This window comes from Hirundo rustica, chromosome 6 (assembly GCF_015227805.2).
Source record: "Hirundo rustica isolate bHirRus1 chromosome 6, bHirRus1.pri.v3, whole genome shotgun sequence".
Lineage (NCBI taxonomy): Eukaryota > Metazoa > Chordata > Aves > Passeriformes > Hirundinidae > Hirundo > Hirundo rustica.
In genome coordinates, this window is record NC_053455.1 from 15,374,513 (window position 1) to 15,389,765 (window position 15,253).

Consider the following 15,253-nt stretch of genomic DNA (forward strand, 5'->3'; position numbering starts at 1 on the left):
TGGAACTGCCTGGTTTATCCATTTGCAAAGAAATATTGCCAGTTAAACAAGACTGCAGTGTACTAAAAGTTGACTTATCCTATTTCTGAAGCTCTTCAGTGAGCAGTGCCATCCGTTCTTCTCTGGACTTAGTGATGTCCCTGCAAGTTACATTAATTTGCAGCCTGGGAGTCTGATCCCAGTCACCTTCAGCTTTACTGCAAATGCCTTCCCAATCCCAAGGATGTGATATTTGCAGACATACGACCTCCTTGTCTGCATGCACGGAGCTAAGGGGATTTGGGGACTCATTCTCCTGCCAGCTTGAGTTGGCCAGCTGGAGTCAAAACAGTGTTCAGCAATTTCTGCCTTGCAGATAGATGCTGGGAGCAGGAGCAGAGTGCAGTGGGCTGGCTCTCCCGGACCTGGGCAGGGAGGTAGGCTGATGGAGCAAGGGGCAGAGGCCAGGGTCAGGATGCTTAGCTCACACCAGGGCCCGAGGGAGTTCTCCCATGCACATACAGATGCGTGTGTGTGCAAGCTTGCTTCCAGTATGGTTTGTGCTGACACTTCAAAAAAAGTTGACCTTACCCAGCTGCCCTCTGTGTATACGTGTTTTCCAAAAGTCAGTGAGTATATGAAGACCTTTAGCAGGTGACTTTATTAAGGCCTTTAGCCTGTGCCACTACAGTAGGAAAGAGACAGGCAAGAGACACTCCTGCGTGAGGCAGTGTGCACCCACTGACCCTTTTCCCAGAGCACCAGTTGCCTGGCCACTGGCACACAACTCACTGATCCAGGAGGGGAAGGGAGCATTCCACCTTGCTATCTGTTTGCGGTCAGAGAGAGCTATCAGGGCTGGGGGAACAAAGTAAGTAGGAGTATTCCTAAATCTAAGGAGCAAGTTATTTTCTCCCAGGGACCAGGAGGCCTGTTAAGCATTACAGAGCCTGTCAATCATAAGATGCAATGCCTTGCTACAACTCTGCCCGAGCAAGGGGTCTCCACACCAAGGACAGAGAGCACAAGCCTGAAGGGAGCATGTCCTTGTTCTCCTGCTCTCTGCTGGTGTAATGAAACTACCAAAGCTTTACTTCTACAAGCTGAGCCAGCCCAGTGGTGCTGCCTAGGTGGAAACATGCCCTGAAACTTGGGCAAATGTTTGCCCTGTGTCTCTCCCCATGTTCCCCCACCCCCAACCCTCTTTCTCCATCTCTGAGAAATTTCAACAAAACCAACAGCGGTAACCTTGCTAGGTAATACCTGTTTCCCAAGGCCACTGCCAATGTGAGCAAAGTTAAATAGCCTTCCGACCAGCTGGGGACCTTGTTTCTGAAACACTCAAGGTTCAGGCATTTGTTTTTGTTACACTCTGCAAGGCACAGGCTTTCTCAAATGCAATAGGTTTTTAATAGACCCTTAGCTTGGCTGAAGTGGTGTTTTTTGATAAATAATAAAATACCCAACTCAGAAATAGCTATTAATTGTTCACTGAAATAGCAACTACAACCTCAGTTGCCTCATGTCCAAATCCAATGCTCCATTGCAGTCTACAACCTCCTTGTGAGGGGAAGAGAAGGGGCAGACACAGATCTCTTCTCTGCGGTGACAGTGACAGGACCCAAGGGAATGGCCTGAAGTTGTGTCAGGGGAGGCTTAGGTTTAATGTAGAAAAATACTCTATACCCAGAGGGTGACTGGACACTGGAACAGGGTACCCAGGGCAGTGGTCACAGCACCAAGCCTGACAGAGTTCAAGAAGAGTTTGAAGAATGTTCTCAGGCACATGGTGTGACTCTTAGGGATTTTCCTGTGCAGGGCCAGGAGCTTGACTCTATAAGTCTTGTGGGTTCCTTCCAGCTCAACTTATTCTTTGATTCTGAGAAGAACTGGTCTCTCTTTAAACAGGCACTCCTCAGGTGACCGGATCATGATCCTGTTGATTTAGTGGGTTTTTCACATTTAGTTCAACAAGAGCAGGAGGAGCCCCTTTGTTCACTTAAGTTGCACTTGCAGACAGATCTACTGACTCCACAGAAGTTATGTCAGAACACTGGGCATTTGATTTCATGCATGCTGGCATAACTCAGCAATAATCTGAATAAGTAGATGATGCCCAACTTATGTCCATTATTTGCACTGATAAATACCTGCATTATTTGTCATCAAAACACTGATTGCTGGTTTATAGGCTCAAATGGGCAAATCACTAGCAATAAAATATCATTATGCCTCTAGCTGAAAGTTTGATAGCTGACAAGCAGTTTGGAATATTAACTGGTGCAAATAAAAAGTAAAGAGTGCTCTGAGGAGATATCCTAAGGACGAACGACTCTGGACAGACACCAAAAATGAAGTCAAGAAATAGGTGTCAAATAGGTACTAAGCAGGAAAAGCAGTAGGCCTGCTTTTGCTATTAGCAGTGTGTTTTGATTGAGATGCAGTAATAAAATGACATTAAGAGGATGGATAAAAAACCTGAAGTTCTGGAAAAGGGCATCTTAGGTAACAGAAAGGTTTGTTGATTCCCACAAGTCATATTCATCTGTAAAATCTACCATCTTAACATTGCTGGGGTTTTTTTTTTAAGAAACACAAATGCTTTTTTATATTTTTAAACAGAAGTTTTTTGGGTTTTTTATCTGTAAAGACTAAAACCTGGTGGAAAACTGAGGGATCTCTATGACCCACAAGATACAGCACTTTCCTCTTACCATGCTATCTCCTGAACATAGACAACACTGAAAATGATGACTCCTAAAAACTACTGACGTGGCCTAAATACCATGGAATATTGTATTTGCTTTGTCCAAACCAGGCAGAAAGTCAGGATTGAAGCAAGCTGACTGGCCTGGCTGAGATGGGGTGGTCCTGCTCATGGTGTCTGGACTGACACAACCACTGAAGGGAAGCCTGAGTAGAAAGCATGTGATAAATTCATATCCAGAAAATCATTATCAAATAACATCAGCACTGCTGTGTTCTCTAGTTTGGAAGGAAACCATATAACCACAGATTTGATTGAGCTGCTGCTGGGAAGTGAGTGTAATCATCACCTTCAAAAACAGGTCTGTTGTCTGTCACATAGAGACAAATCTCTTATGACACTTCGCACTGTTCAGTTATTCTTACTTGTAACACGATTGAAAAGAAGTTTCACAGGGTGCTTTTTATCCCTTTCCTTCCCTTTGCAGCACTAGTGGGGGTGCTTGACTTTAGCATGTCTTTTTGCCTCCCTGAGTTGAGGAAGTTGTTCTTTCCAAGCAGCTGGGTCTGGGGCTTTTCCCATCACATGTTGCTGCACAGGGACCTTTGGGAGCTGGCCACAGGCAGGTCACCATGAAAAAAGGTGGCAGAAATCTGCAAGATATCATTAGCTTCAGCTCTTCTATCAGCACATATTACACAAAGCAGAATTTGCCCTTAATATTCTTTTGTTGCTCTTACATCAAAGGGCTAAATTATGCCCACTAATATGTGTAAGAGGCTTTTCAGTTATCTTTCTGATGCAAATTATATCAGGTTGCATTATCCACTGATTATCTGCAGTTTGAAAAGTACTGCAGATGCTGGGCAAAGTCTGTATGTCAGTTCTCTCCTCCTCTGAGAACAGCATTCAAGTAAGCAAAATTGAAACAGTCCTGTGGGAATTCTAGTTTAGCTGTAGCTCAAGAGGGAAACCAGTCTGGGCTTCAGAAAGTTTGTCAGGTATTTGATGAAACTGTGATTAAAGGACTGGGTGTGCCCAGCTCAGCACCTGGATGTATACCAAGCCATCTCCAGCACATACATCCTCTCCCCTTTCTAGTTGCCTATATTGAGCACAGTGCACTGTCACATTTAGCAGGTGCTTCAGGTCCATTAAACGACAGCCCAGTGTGAGGTCTGCCCTCAGCTCTCATTGCACTATGTGGAATAAATTGTATTTGATTGTGGCAACATGCTGACAATGCCAAGGTTGATGAACTAACAAAGAATACTTAATGAAGTTAAAATTATGGGTGATTGTTTTACTAGGTGGCATTTAGTATTTAGAATAATCATTACAAAGTAAAACCTCTACCCACCTCTGACTGGGCTCTTGCAGAGGTGCACAACATTTTAAAAAACAGTTGGGTCGAGAAGAAGTAAGTACCCAAAAAGTCTTCAAAGGAACATCAACCAAATGTGATATTACTTACTGTTTCTAAGGACAGGAAAGTGTGGGGGCAAAGAAAGAACTATGCCATGATTCTGCCTGGTGTTGTTATCATAGTGTAGGTAGGCCACCTCTCTGGTTGTGTCTGTGTTAAATCTCAGTAACCTGGCTCATTTGCAAGTTCAAGATTTGTTAGTCTGTAACACAGCCTGAGACTGTAGTCTATAGTTATTAATTTAATGGTTGTTTCTGGACCGTATCTTATTATCTAGTCAGATATATTAAATTATGACAGAAGACTTCTCCAGAGGTCCACTGAGGGCACCGACAGAGCACTGCCAGATGGTCAGATGTCCAAAACAGGAAGCAGTAAGAGGAGTCTTTTCACCCGATCCCATCTATCCCTTTGAAGGTCTGAAGTTCTGTCAGACTCACCCATTCTTTATCTTGTGGAAGTTAGGGAAGACATGGATTTGTAGGACTCTCCCTCCTCCTGTGCTGCACACCCTACAAGGTTGCAATGGGGCCATAGCCAGGCCTTGATCACACATCGAAGGGCACAGATTGAAAGGCACCTGCCAGAGTTGGAAGAATCAATGTCAGCTCTTTTTCTTTGCCAAAAAGACTATTGATTCTCTATACTTACTCCTGTAACTTGGCTGACAGGTTCATAGGACAGCAAGAATCTCAGCTAACAACAGTGCTGCTTCAGCCAGTTGTTCTTAATAACCCTGCCAAGGAAAGAAGATTTATAGACAGAAGCTGAACAAAGCAAGAGAATACATGGGGTTTTTTGTTGGTTTTTTTTTTTTTTTAATATAAGAACATATTTCAGGACAGTTTGCTCAGGTACCAGTTTTCTCATTCTTTTCCACAAAGCTGCAAGAGCACAGTGTTTGATTGGTAAGAGATGATATATGAAGTAGGGTAAGAGGATATACATAAAGTTGGTTGGTCTGTGTGTTTGCTCATATAGCAGCAGCTGTACAACAGCAAAGATTCTTAAATCATCACTTTCTAGACTCACAACTAACCCATTTCCCCTTGAAATTAATTAGAAAACTCTTGCTGATCTGTGTGCAGGTTATATGCTTAACACAGTCAAGGTTTGTCCCTCCATACATCCTCTTTACCTAAGGCCATCCTCTTGTTTTGCTATCATTGCCATGAGCACACATTCTTCTTCAAAATTAATAACCAGCTCTTTCCACATGACCTCTGCTTTATCATACATCTATATCCTGACCTGCTGCTTCAGAGACACTACCAAATCTGGCACAATGCACTGGCAAATAAAGGCAATACAACAAAAATAGGAATGAGGCGATTGGTTGGATGTTACGTCTGTGGTAGAATGTATGTCAAAAGAAGGAATGTGCCATGCTGACTGTAGGATAGCTCTGATTTACTATACTTTCTTTCAAACCATGCCTTAAATGCACTGTGGTTCTCAGGATGTCTGTAATTTCTTTCCTCTCGCCTACAGCAGTCCCTTCTATCCAGTATCTTTATGTACCCTCTGTCCACCAGAAAATATCTGCTGGAGATACCAAGCGGCCCAAAGCATCTCACAGGCTGGCACCTTGGGCTTTACAATGCTTTTATGTGAGCTGTAAAGAAGACACCCAGCAAAAATAGACTGATAAGCGAGACAGTCTGTCCATGCTTGTTATGTGACCGTGACACTGCCAGATGATGGAAACAGATATTTCTCAAGCTTTACTCATCAAAAAGCACCAGAGAGAAGGTCAAGTTTCTTTCATTGTTTTCTTTTATTTTTGTTAATCATGCTTCAGTAAACCACATGAGTAAAAGTCTTGTTTATATTGAACTTTCAGTCTTATCTATTTGTTGAACAGCATCTGGCAAGTAATGTTTGGAGGACTTTGAGCCTCTCAGTTTGGTCTTCTAGCATATATTCCATACTGGAACAAAAAGCCAGCACCCTTGGCAAGAAGAAAATCAGTCTTGTAAAAACATTACGCTTCTTGGAGTGAGTAGGAGTGAGCTTTGAACTTTGAGATGACAAAGTGTGCCTGGTTAGCTTTAGTGCCAGGGGCAGGAGTCCCCTGGAGACATGTACTGCAAAGAGGGAATTTAATCACTAAGGTGTTTTTAGGCTAAAACACCTGAATGGTGGATTAGACGGAAATACAGTCATAGAATGTGCTGACAGGTGTTCTCCAAGTAGGAACCAATTAAAGAAGAAAGGGCATTTCTTTCTGTAAGTACAAATCTAATTTTTCATTATTCTTCTGAATATACAATATAGAAATTATTCCACTTCAACAGATAGGGATAAATTTTAAATTGTGCCTGAGTCTCTCCCAGTACTAAGCAATTATTTCTCCCTTTTTCTCACCCAAAAGCCTTAGGCTAGTTTACAAAAAAATAACGATATTCTAAAATATTCGCTGTCACTTTGCTGAACAGTGGTTTCTGGCTAATAGGACTGAGTTCACAATCAACCTTAAAAGGTCTGTGGTAGAAACTATTAAATACCCCAGTTAGGACTGAGATGGAGCAGACCCCAAGGGACCTTTGTGCTCTGATCTCACTGCCACTGGAAGAATAAGTAAGTGCATAGCCTGTCACCCTGGCTAATAACTCCCGGAGACAGAGGTTACCATTACGCAATGGGAGTTAGCCGATGTTTCAATGATGTCTTGATACTAAATTTGCCTTCCTGAAAGGCTTTTAATGACTACAAGAGAAAAAGAGATGTCAGACTCAATGCTTATGACCCAGCAGTCTGGGTCTTATGACAGCCAGCACTAATCAAGCACAGAAGAACAGGTTTTTTAAAATAATGTACCAATAGTTTTTCTTTGGAGGGGAATATGAATTATAATTGTCCTGTCTACAGGCAGGACAAATTTTTCTTGACCAGGCAATATCCTGGACTGTACAGGACACTGCAGGAGGTCACCACGTCTCCAGTAACCATAACAAGGAGGAACTAGAGGAAGGACAAAGATTCAGCATGCAGTGCTCTATGTCATATTGTAAGGCCTCAAAAAACTGACTCAATGAGACTTTTAGAAGGGCTTACAGTTGTTCACATACTCTGAGTTAGATGCATGGGAAAAATACTGACAAGATACTCTCAAGAATTCAAAACAGAAAAGAAAAAAAAAGAAGAAAAAAAGAAGGAAAAAAAAAAAAAAAAAAGAAAGAAAAAGAAGAAAAAAACCACAATAATTTTACTGGCAACTTCAGACAATCAGAGAAGTTTGGCAAAAGGTTTAGAGCAGCATTTAATAAACATAAAACACTTCTCAAAGCATTACTTTCACAAGCTCTAAGCCAGTTTGATTTTAAATTACTCAAAAATTCCAAGAAGATGGAACTAGAAAAAGGAGGAAGACAGAAAACAACAAAGGTACCAAATTCCTGGGTTCTAGCAGTGTTCAACCAATAGAAATTCCAAAAGAAGGAAAGTCAAGATGTGCTTGTCTCATGCTTGGCCTTAAATACTCCTTGGCCTCCCTGGGCCCTTCCCCCAGGTGGGACTTCAGTCATTTGGCCACTCAGGAGCTGGGCTGGGAGCTCCAGGGCCAGGTGTGGAGCGTTCCTCCGGTGTGTCAGGGGCTGGTGGCCAGTGCCGGGCTGGGATAGAGGCCCAGGGGGTGTATGGGGCAGGGAAAGGCCTGACCTGCCTCTTCCCCCCACACATGAAAGGGTTTGAGGCAGCAATCCTTCCAGTCTCTCACACACGTGCGACAAATTGGCGCCAGAGAAGCAGAACACTTTAGGTGGAAATGTTGCCGATAGGAGAGTAAGGAAAGGAAATTATTGCTGCAACCTGCAAGACTGGGAAGGGTGACACGTTAAAAATGTTTAATGCTTTTATAGGTTTGCCTGCACGAATCAAAGTCAGCTAAGAAGGTAGGAGGTGTTAAAGTCATTAGTGCCAATTACTAGTTTAGGGAGTTAAGAAAGCAATGGAAACAAGTGATTTTGGGCTTTTAAATGCCACAAGAACAAACGAGCTACAGTCATGCGTAGAGCAGCCAGCCTGATGGACAATACTGGGAGGTTGGTTTAGGTGAGAATGGAGAAATACTGATTTTCTTACAAAGTTTTTAATTCTTTACCTGTATCATATGTCTCTATTAACTTTCAAGTGAAAAATGGAGCTGGATGTTTCTGTAGAGTCCAAACTGCAGCAGAAATAAATAGAAAGGCAGCCTTACAGTGGGCACGAATTCCTAACTGACCTTCAGGGCAGATTTATGATCTCTTAAAAAGCCAAGTCTGAAGTTCTGATCCCTGTTTGGGGAAAAAAAAAAAAAAAAAAAAAAAAAAAAAAAAAAAAAAAAAAAAAAAAAAAAAAAATAGAAATAATTGAAGTTACACCACTTCTCTAACACCTTTTCCATTCACAACCTTCAAGAGTTTTACAAACATTAACTTATTCCAGACCCCAGGAGAGCTTCATTACTTTTCCCCTGCTCTCTATATTACAGGTGAAAAAACAATGGCGAAGTTAAATGTCTTTCCCAAGATCACATACCTTGCAACCACCAATTTTGATGCTCCTGCTCATGCCACTATATCACACTGACAAGATAGTGATAGTCCCCAGTGTGAAATAGTCTGCTGAGAATAAAATGTGTAACCCATCAAATATACAGCTTGTTTACTCTTGCTTGCATTTAAAATACCTCTTTAAATAATTTGTTTTCAGTGAGCAATTTGAATAACTCATGATTTATGCCATTAAGTCATGCTAAGGTGCTTTTTTGAAGTCAAATCTAATTAAATTACTGCTAACTTCAAACAAGAAGTTGAGCCAGTGATTCATGGAAGGATTTATCTTTGTCAGATTTGCAGTTAAACATTAAAAAAATTGATACATTTATTTATATTTTGCTCTAGTTAAAACTGTCGAGGTTATAAATTCTGAATGGTTACCATGTTTGTGATGAGGAATACCAGTTTTAGGTGGACAACATTCAGAATAACCTTTCTTTTTGCACTAAAAAACATTTTTCTCCACAACCTGCGTGTTTAACCTCTGAGATTTCCCCTTCACAAAACACAAAGGATTCTGTTTTACTTGTGTGTTTTAGAGACCATCAAGAGGCAGTGTACTTTCTTTTTCTTTTCTTCAGTGAGTGACTGCCTTTGAAATCACTTTAAGTGTAAGGCATGAAATATTTCTTTGTGGGTTTACATACCTCTCCCAAAAGCAGTGGAAATGCTAAACTAACACCTTCAAAACAGGTTGGTGTTGAGGCTATTTCCATATGTAGGTGTCTGGTTTGGGGTGTCTGGAAAGAACCTGGTTCAAAGGGTGGATTTTGAGCTTGATATATCTCCCAAAGGACCGTGTATATTTATGTATGCAGTATGTGTGTGCCTATGCACTGAGCTCTCCGAGTGGGGGACTGGTTTCTGCTGTGAATGTTCCCAGTCCCCTTGAGTGGAATCCAACTTCCAGATTCCAAATCTTTCATTTTGGTGGGAAGTGAGCTCAGGTGTCCTGAGCTGTCATGATGTTTAGCTCCACTGTGTCACTTCTTGGGCCATTCAGAATAAAGAACCATCATCCCCTTGAGCATCCTCCAAGGGAACTAAGATTTTTCTCTTGCTACAAATTCCTCCTAGTCTTGTTTCTCCTAACAGTTCATCTCAAGCCTTCAGATTTTTCTCACTCTTGGATCTATTTTTAAAACAATTTTTTTTCTATAATATATAATCAGCACTCACCTGACAGGAGAGTGTACCCAAGGCTTCCAAAAATCTGCTTTAGGACCACATGATAATAAATTCTCCTTAATCCCAAATATAGACGAGATACAGAGCAGGGCCTACAACAAGTTTTATAGAGAGCATTAGTGTCAGCAGTTTAGAGAGAATTAAAAAGAAAAATAGCATTCCATCCCTGGGGAAAAATCCAAGTAGTGCATAAGACTAAAAGGAACATTTCTATTGGGAACTGCTTATGAAATAGATTTTCAGTTCAAAATAAGGAAATCAGCTGGCACTGCAAAAGGATTACATTGATCAAAATAGTTTTCTGAAATATCAGGATTCAAAGAAGAGACCAAGTAAAAGTCACAACTGAAAGTGAGCAACCCAAATGCAGGAGAAACTACATCTTGCAGCAAAGATTGTTTGCATTCAGACTCCAAATAAGACAGTTGCTTCTTGCAGCTGGGAAAATTTGAAACTTGACTTACAGCTATGATCCATAACAGTGCTAGATTTGTTGACCACCAGCTGTGAAAACAGAGCCTCTTTTTTTGCAGCAAAACCTCAGCTCACCATTTGTGAAGTGTCTCCTGTGTCATTTTCACAATTTCCTAGAAGACATGATTAACACAGATGCCAGTGCTGCTCCATTCCTGCATGCTCACCAATCAGTGCAGGATTAATAAAATGCCAGGTGAGACCACTGAACCTCCTGGTGAGCTACTGAAAGAAAAGTGAGTGTGCTAAAAATATTTAGAGATTTATTTGATTTCTCCACATGACATCCTCTATAATTTATCACTTCAGATCACATTTGTTCTGTTTTCTGCTTTGCTTTATTTTAGAAGTGGGGAATTCTCTCCTGTTTTTTACTGTGACCACATCACAGGTTTGGATCTGTGACAGTTATCAGTGCACTCCAGTCCCTGTGTTTAGCTGTTTTTCTATCTGCTACACTAGCAAGCTCCTCCAGTCGTTCTGCTGAGCACAGAGATGCTGAAGTTATACAGATCTCAAAATCATGTGTACTGAGTAATAAGGTTAGAGTATTCTCTTATTTGTGAGTTATATTTTTCATAAATATCCAGAGATATGAATGGGCACAGAGCTGGAACAAGCAGAGGATTGATTCTTATTCCTCTGAGCTGCAGAAGAAGCCTGCTCTGCTTTACTAAATCACAGTAAAACAGCCCCCTCATCTAATGGTTATTTGATTTTATCCAACAGGTGTCCTTAGAACAGGCAGATTTTCTGTGAGAAGCTGAAAGCAAAATCAAACATGACATTTTGGGATGTTCACCAAAAGCAGTTGAATGGATGAATGAAAAAAAACCACCAGTTTTTCTCCAGTAGTTCAATATCCAGGGTTGGAGACATGACAAATTTTATAAACAAAAAAATCTTTGGGCTTCCATTGTAAACTGCTGACAAATAGAAGTGATGTATTAAATTTATTTGAGAACTTATGTTTACTTAGCATTAGAAACAGTGCCATGGAGCTGTTGGATGCCATGCAGGCAATAACAGCAACTATTCCAACTATTCTCTGTATGAAAGCTTCCAAAATCAGAATGGACTGCAAAGTGCAAAAGCAAAGTGGGTGCATGGACATACAGGGAGTGGATGTCATTGCCACTCTGGATGACCCTGAACTGGGTCTCTCACTACATGTACTAAGCAAGGTAAGAAGGCATATTTGTTTCTGGTTCTTCTGAATGGATGCCAAAAGTGACTGCAATATAAGCATGAGGAATAGGCTGGTTGATTGTACAGAATAAAATCAAGTTTTGACTACAAATCTATGTCAAAATGGCCAGTCCTGGCCAGACTGAGAAGTCAATATATACCAAGCTACCTCACAAGTGATGTTGAAGTAGAAAAATAGATAAGTTCATATATACCTGGGAGGGAAATTATCCGCAAATGTAAGCAGTCAGACCTGTATGGTCTGGTGTAAAACAGGAGGCATGAATGATACTCAGAAAAATGTTTCGGTGAATGGGCATATCACCTGCTTAAGTTATATCCCAAAAGTCTCAGTGGAGATGATGTTGTTGTCTTAGGCTGAGCAACTCAACTTTGCTACTCAACATTATTAGTTGTCTTTGGAAATCTTAATCCTTTATGTGGAGAGCCATTTGCAGGTGAGTAGGTTTTTTTAAAAACACATTGCTGTATCATATTAAAAATACATTACATTATATTACATTAAAATACACCATTATATAGCTATGTAAATAAATATATAAATTAATTTATTCCATTCAAGAGAGAGCTGTGGGCATGTTATATTTATCTCTCCTGAGCATTGAATAAAAGCTTAAGAGGCTGAGGGAAGAAGTAAAGGTTGAGTACTTCTGAAAGGTGGAAGCAGAGGCTGCCTGTCCTGTGTACTGCTTACTACTGTCGTGCTGCTCAGTCATAGTTTCACAGGACTTAACCCCAGGCAGAGATTAAATGGCAACTTTTTATGAGTTTAGACAAACTTACTGAGCTGACTGCATGCAAGAGGACATTTTCTTTCTAAGGTGATTTATCTCCTCTATGTGGCCGGAGCAATAAATACTCTGAAAATTAACACCATGCTCACATGTAAAATAAAACCCACATTAATCTCAACTATCAGAGACAACTATAAATCAAATGAAAGTGAAACAGGGTAAAGAGGGTTTGGAAACAAAGACTCATCCCTGGCAACACAGCACTAGGCAGACATTATAGCAATGTTGGCTGAGACTAGCTGTCAAGGGGCCCCAGAGAACTGGCTCTTGGGGCACCTGTGACAACACTGAACATGAATCTTCAGGTCTCTGTGAGCCAAATGCAGGTCCTGGAGACCACTGAGGGGAATAATTACCTCCACTTCAAGAAGGAGACCAGTAGGAAAGCTGAATCTTTTGTCAACAGAAGGAGGAATGAGTAACTGGAGAGCAGAAATAATGCAGAATGTAGCAGTCTTTAAATTTTAACGCAAGGTATCTCATGGGTCAACAGATCCAAGCAACTTCATCTTGTCCAGGTGATGTGTCTGAGATGTGTGTACCTGTTGCCCTGAGATTTTTAGCCTTCAATTGTTTGCATTTTTGTAGTGGAGTTTCTCAGGCATTGTAACATAAACAAAGTGATTGTTTTCGCATTCCTCCTTGGAGGAGGGAAAATTGATGGACTTCTAGTTTGACCAGTGGGGTCGGAGAGGTGGCAACCTCATTCTCCCATCCCTGGTCATTGTCCAGAATCTATATAAATTGAAGTAGAGAAATAAAATTCCCTTCTTTTTGCTCCGACTACGACAGTGAGTATCATTCTTTTCGTGTCCTCTAGCGACACGTACCCGATGTGAGAGTTATCCTGGCTCTGTCTTTCTGCAGCCAGTCTTCTGGAAGAATTACTGAACTCTTCTATAAAATTTGTTTCTAAATTATCTTGCTTGGGTTAAAAGCCAATGCTGTTCTTTTTGAGCTAGCTCTGAAGGACCTCCCCCATAACTAAACATACAGGATTCCCTACAATCAGTGCCTCCAGCTGATGCCAATTGAGGGAGCAGAAGTTGTTCCATATTTGAAAGCTAAAGATAAAGAGAGGAAGGAAAGAAGTATACATAGCTATTTCAGAATGTGGGGGCAGTTATTTCTACTGGATTCTGAAATATAGTGAAATTCCTATCATTTTCTTAGCCTGAATAAACATATTCCTCAGGGCACCCTTTCATCAAAGAATGCTGTTTGCAGGTATCTGTAGGTGCATGGATGCTACATGCTATAGAGGATACACAGATTCATTGTTAGATATACACTTATAAAGCCACCTGATCTGCAGTCTAAACAAGTATCATTTGCTATCAGATTTGCAGCACTCTGATATTCTGTGCTCCAGATTAGTCCTGGGTGAATTCCATCCCTGCAGCTCACCCAATTACTTCAGACTCTTATCTTCCTTCCAGTGTGCACATATGCCACCTTCCTCATGGAGGTCATCCTGTAGAAAAGTTAATAAGCATATTTATGTTAGAGAAGTTACAGACCAAAGCGTTTATGGGCACAGGAATTTATTATCTTTGTGGCAAGTGAAGAAACATATTGATGGACAAGATGGATGGGCGATTTAAACAAATGAAAAGGAAGCAGGAATGGATAACTGAAAAGGGCTACACCTCACCCCCTGTTCAGACTGGAAATAGCACAAAAGAAAAGTCCTTGAAAGCCTATGGTTGACACTGGAGAAAGCTTTTGAACAAACTTTGTCCCTTTCCAAAATTAGAATTAAAATATGCAGTGGGCCCGTTGCTGATGGAGTTTCCCACCCTGTAGGTGCCAGTAGGGTCTGACAGTGCTCACCAGAACTCTCTACTTCAATCAAATCAGAACTAAAATTTTATCTTGTTCTAACTAAAACTTATTCCAGAAAGAGGAGAGAATTGGTGTCTTCTTGCTCTTCAGCTAGTTACAGAAATGAGTTTGAGCTGTGAGAGACAGAAGATTTTAGCAAAGTTGAAAATTCTTAGAGGCCTCTGCACACTGGTGGTTCATGGGGCACACAGGACCCCACTGAAGCCTGAGTGTGGAAATGCAACCACTGAGTTTCTTCAGCTTACCCCAAGTAATTCCAGCAGAATTTTTCTGGCGCAATTATTCTCTTTTCTGCATCTGTGGGGTGGCTTATTTTCCAAATTGGCAGTAGCAAGCTCAGCTTCCAGATTCAAACACGTAACTCCTTTTCTGTGATGCCTGTGAAGAAGCCTGATGATTGAGGTACATTTTGAAAGATGAAGGGGCAAGACTCCCACTAGCTGAGAGCTAATCCTGCTCCAGCACCACAAATTTGGAGAGAAAAGGACTAATACTCACCCTGAACAGTGCTGCCATTCCCACCAAGGGGGCTAGGAGTAAATACCCCAGGACACTGGAGTTACACATCAGAGAGTGCCTCCATCCTTTCCCACTCCCCCGACCAACAGGGCTGTGAGGAAGGGGAGATCAGCACCAGGTTAACCTGTAGAAGGAAAAAAAGAGGGCAAAAGGGGAATGAGAGCCAGCCTGTTAGCTCTGGGACCCAAATCAGCTGTTCTAAATAGCTTTGTGTAGGATTGCCAGCATAGCGGATGCCAGATTATTACAGCAAAAATAAGCATTATGAAAATATATTCAGGTTCGGGAGAGGGATGGAGAAAACCCACATCTGGTAAAACAGCTTTGTTGTGAGGCAATTCTTTATCTCAAGAGTAAACATGTAATCCCCCAGGCAAAGAAATCATCACTGTTTAAATCCCCCATAATTAAAGGAGCCATAGGATTTACCATCTTCAGGACCTGATTTCCTCTCCCACTGGGAGGAGACATTGCAAAAACATTCAAAAGGACAGTGGGGGATTGTTACAGAAAGCATCCCAGGGAGCGCCTAACTCCAGTTCTTCCTGAAGACAACAAAGACAATGGGCTT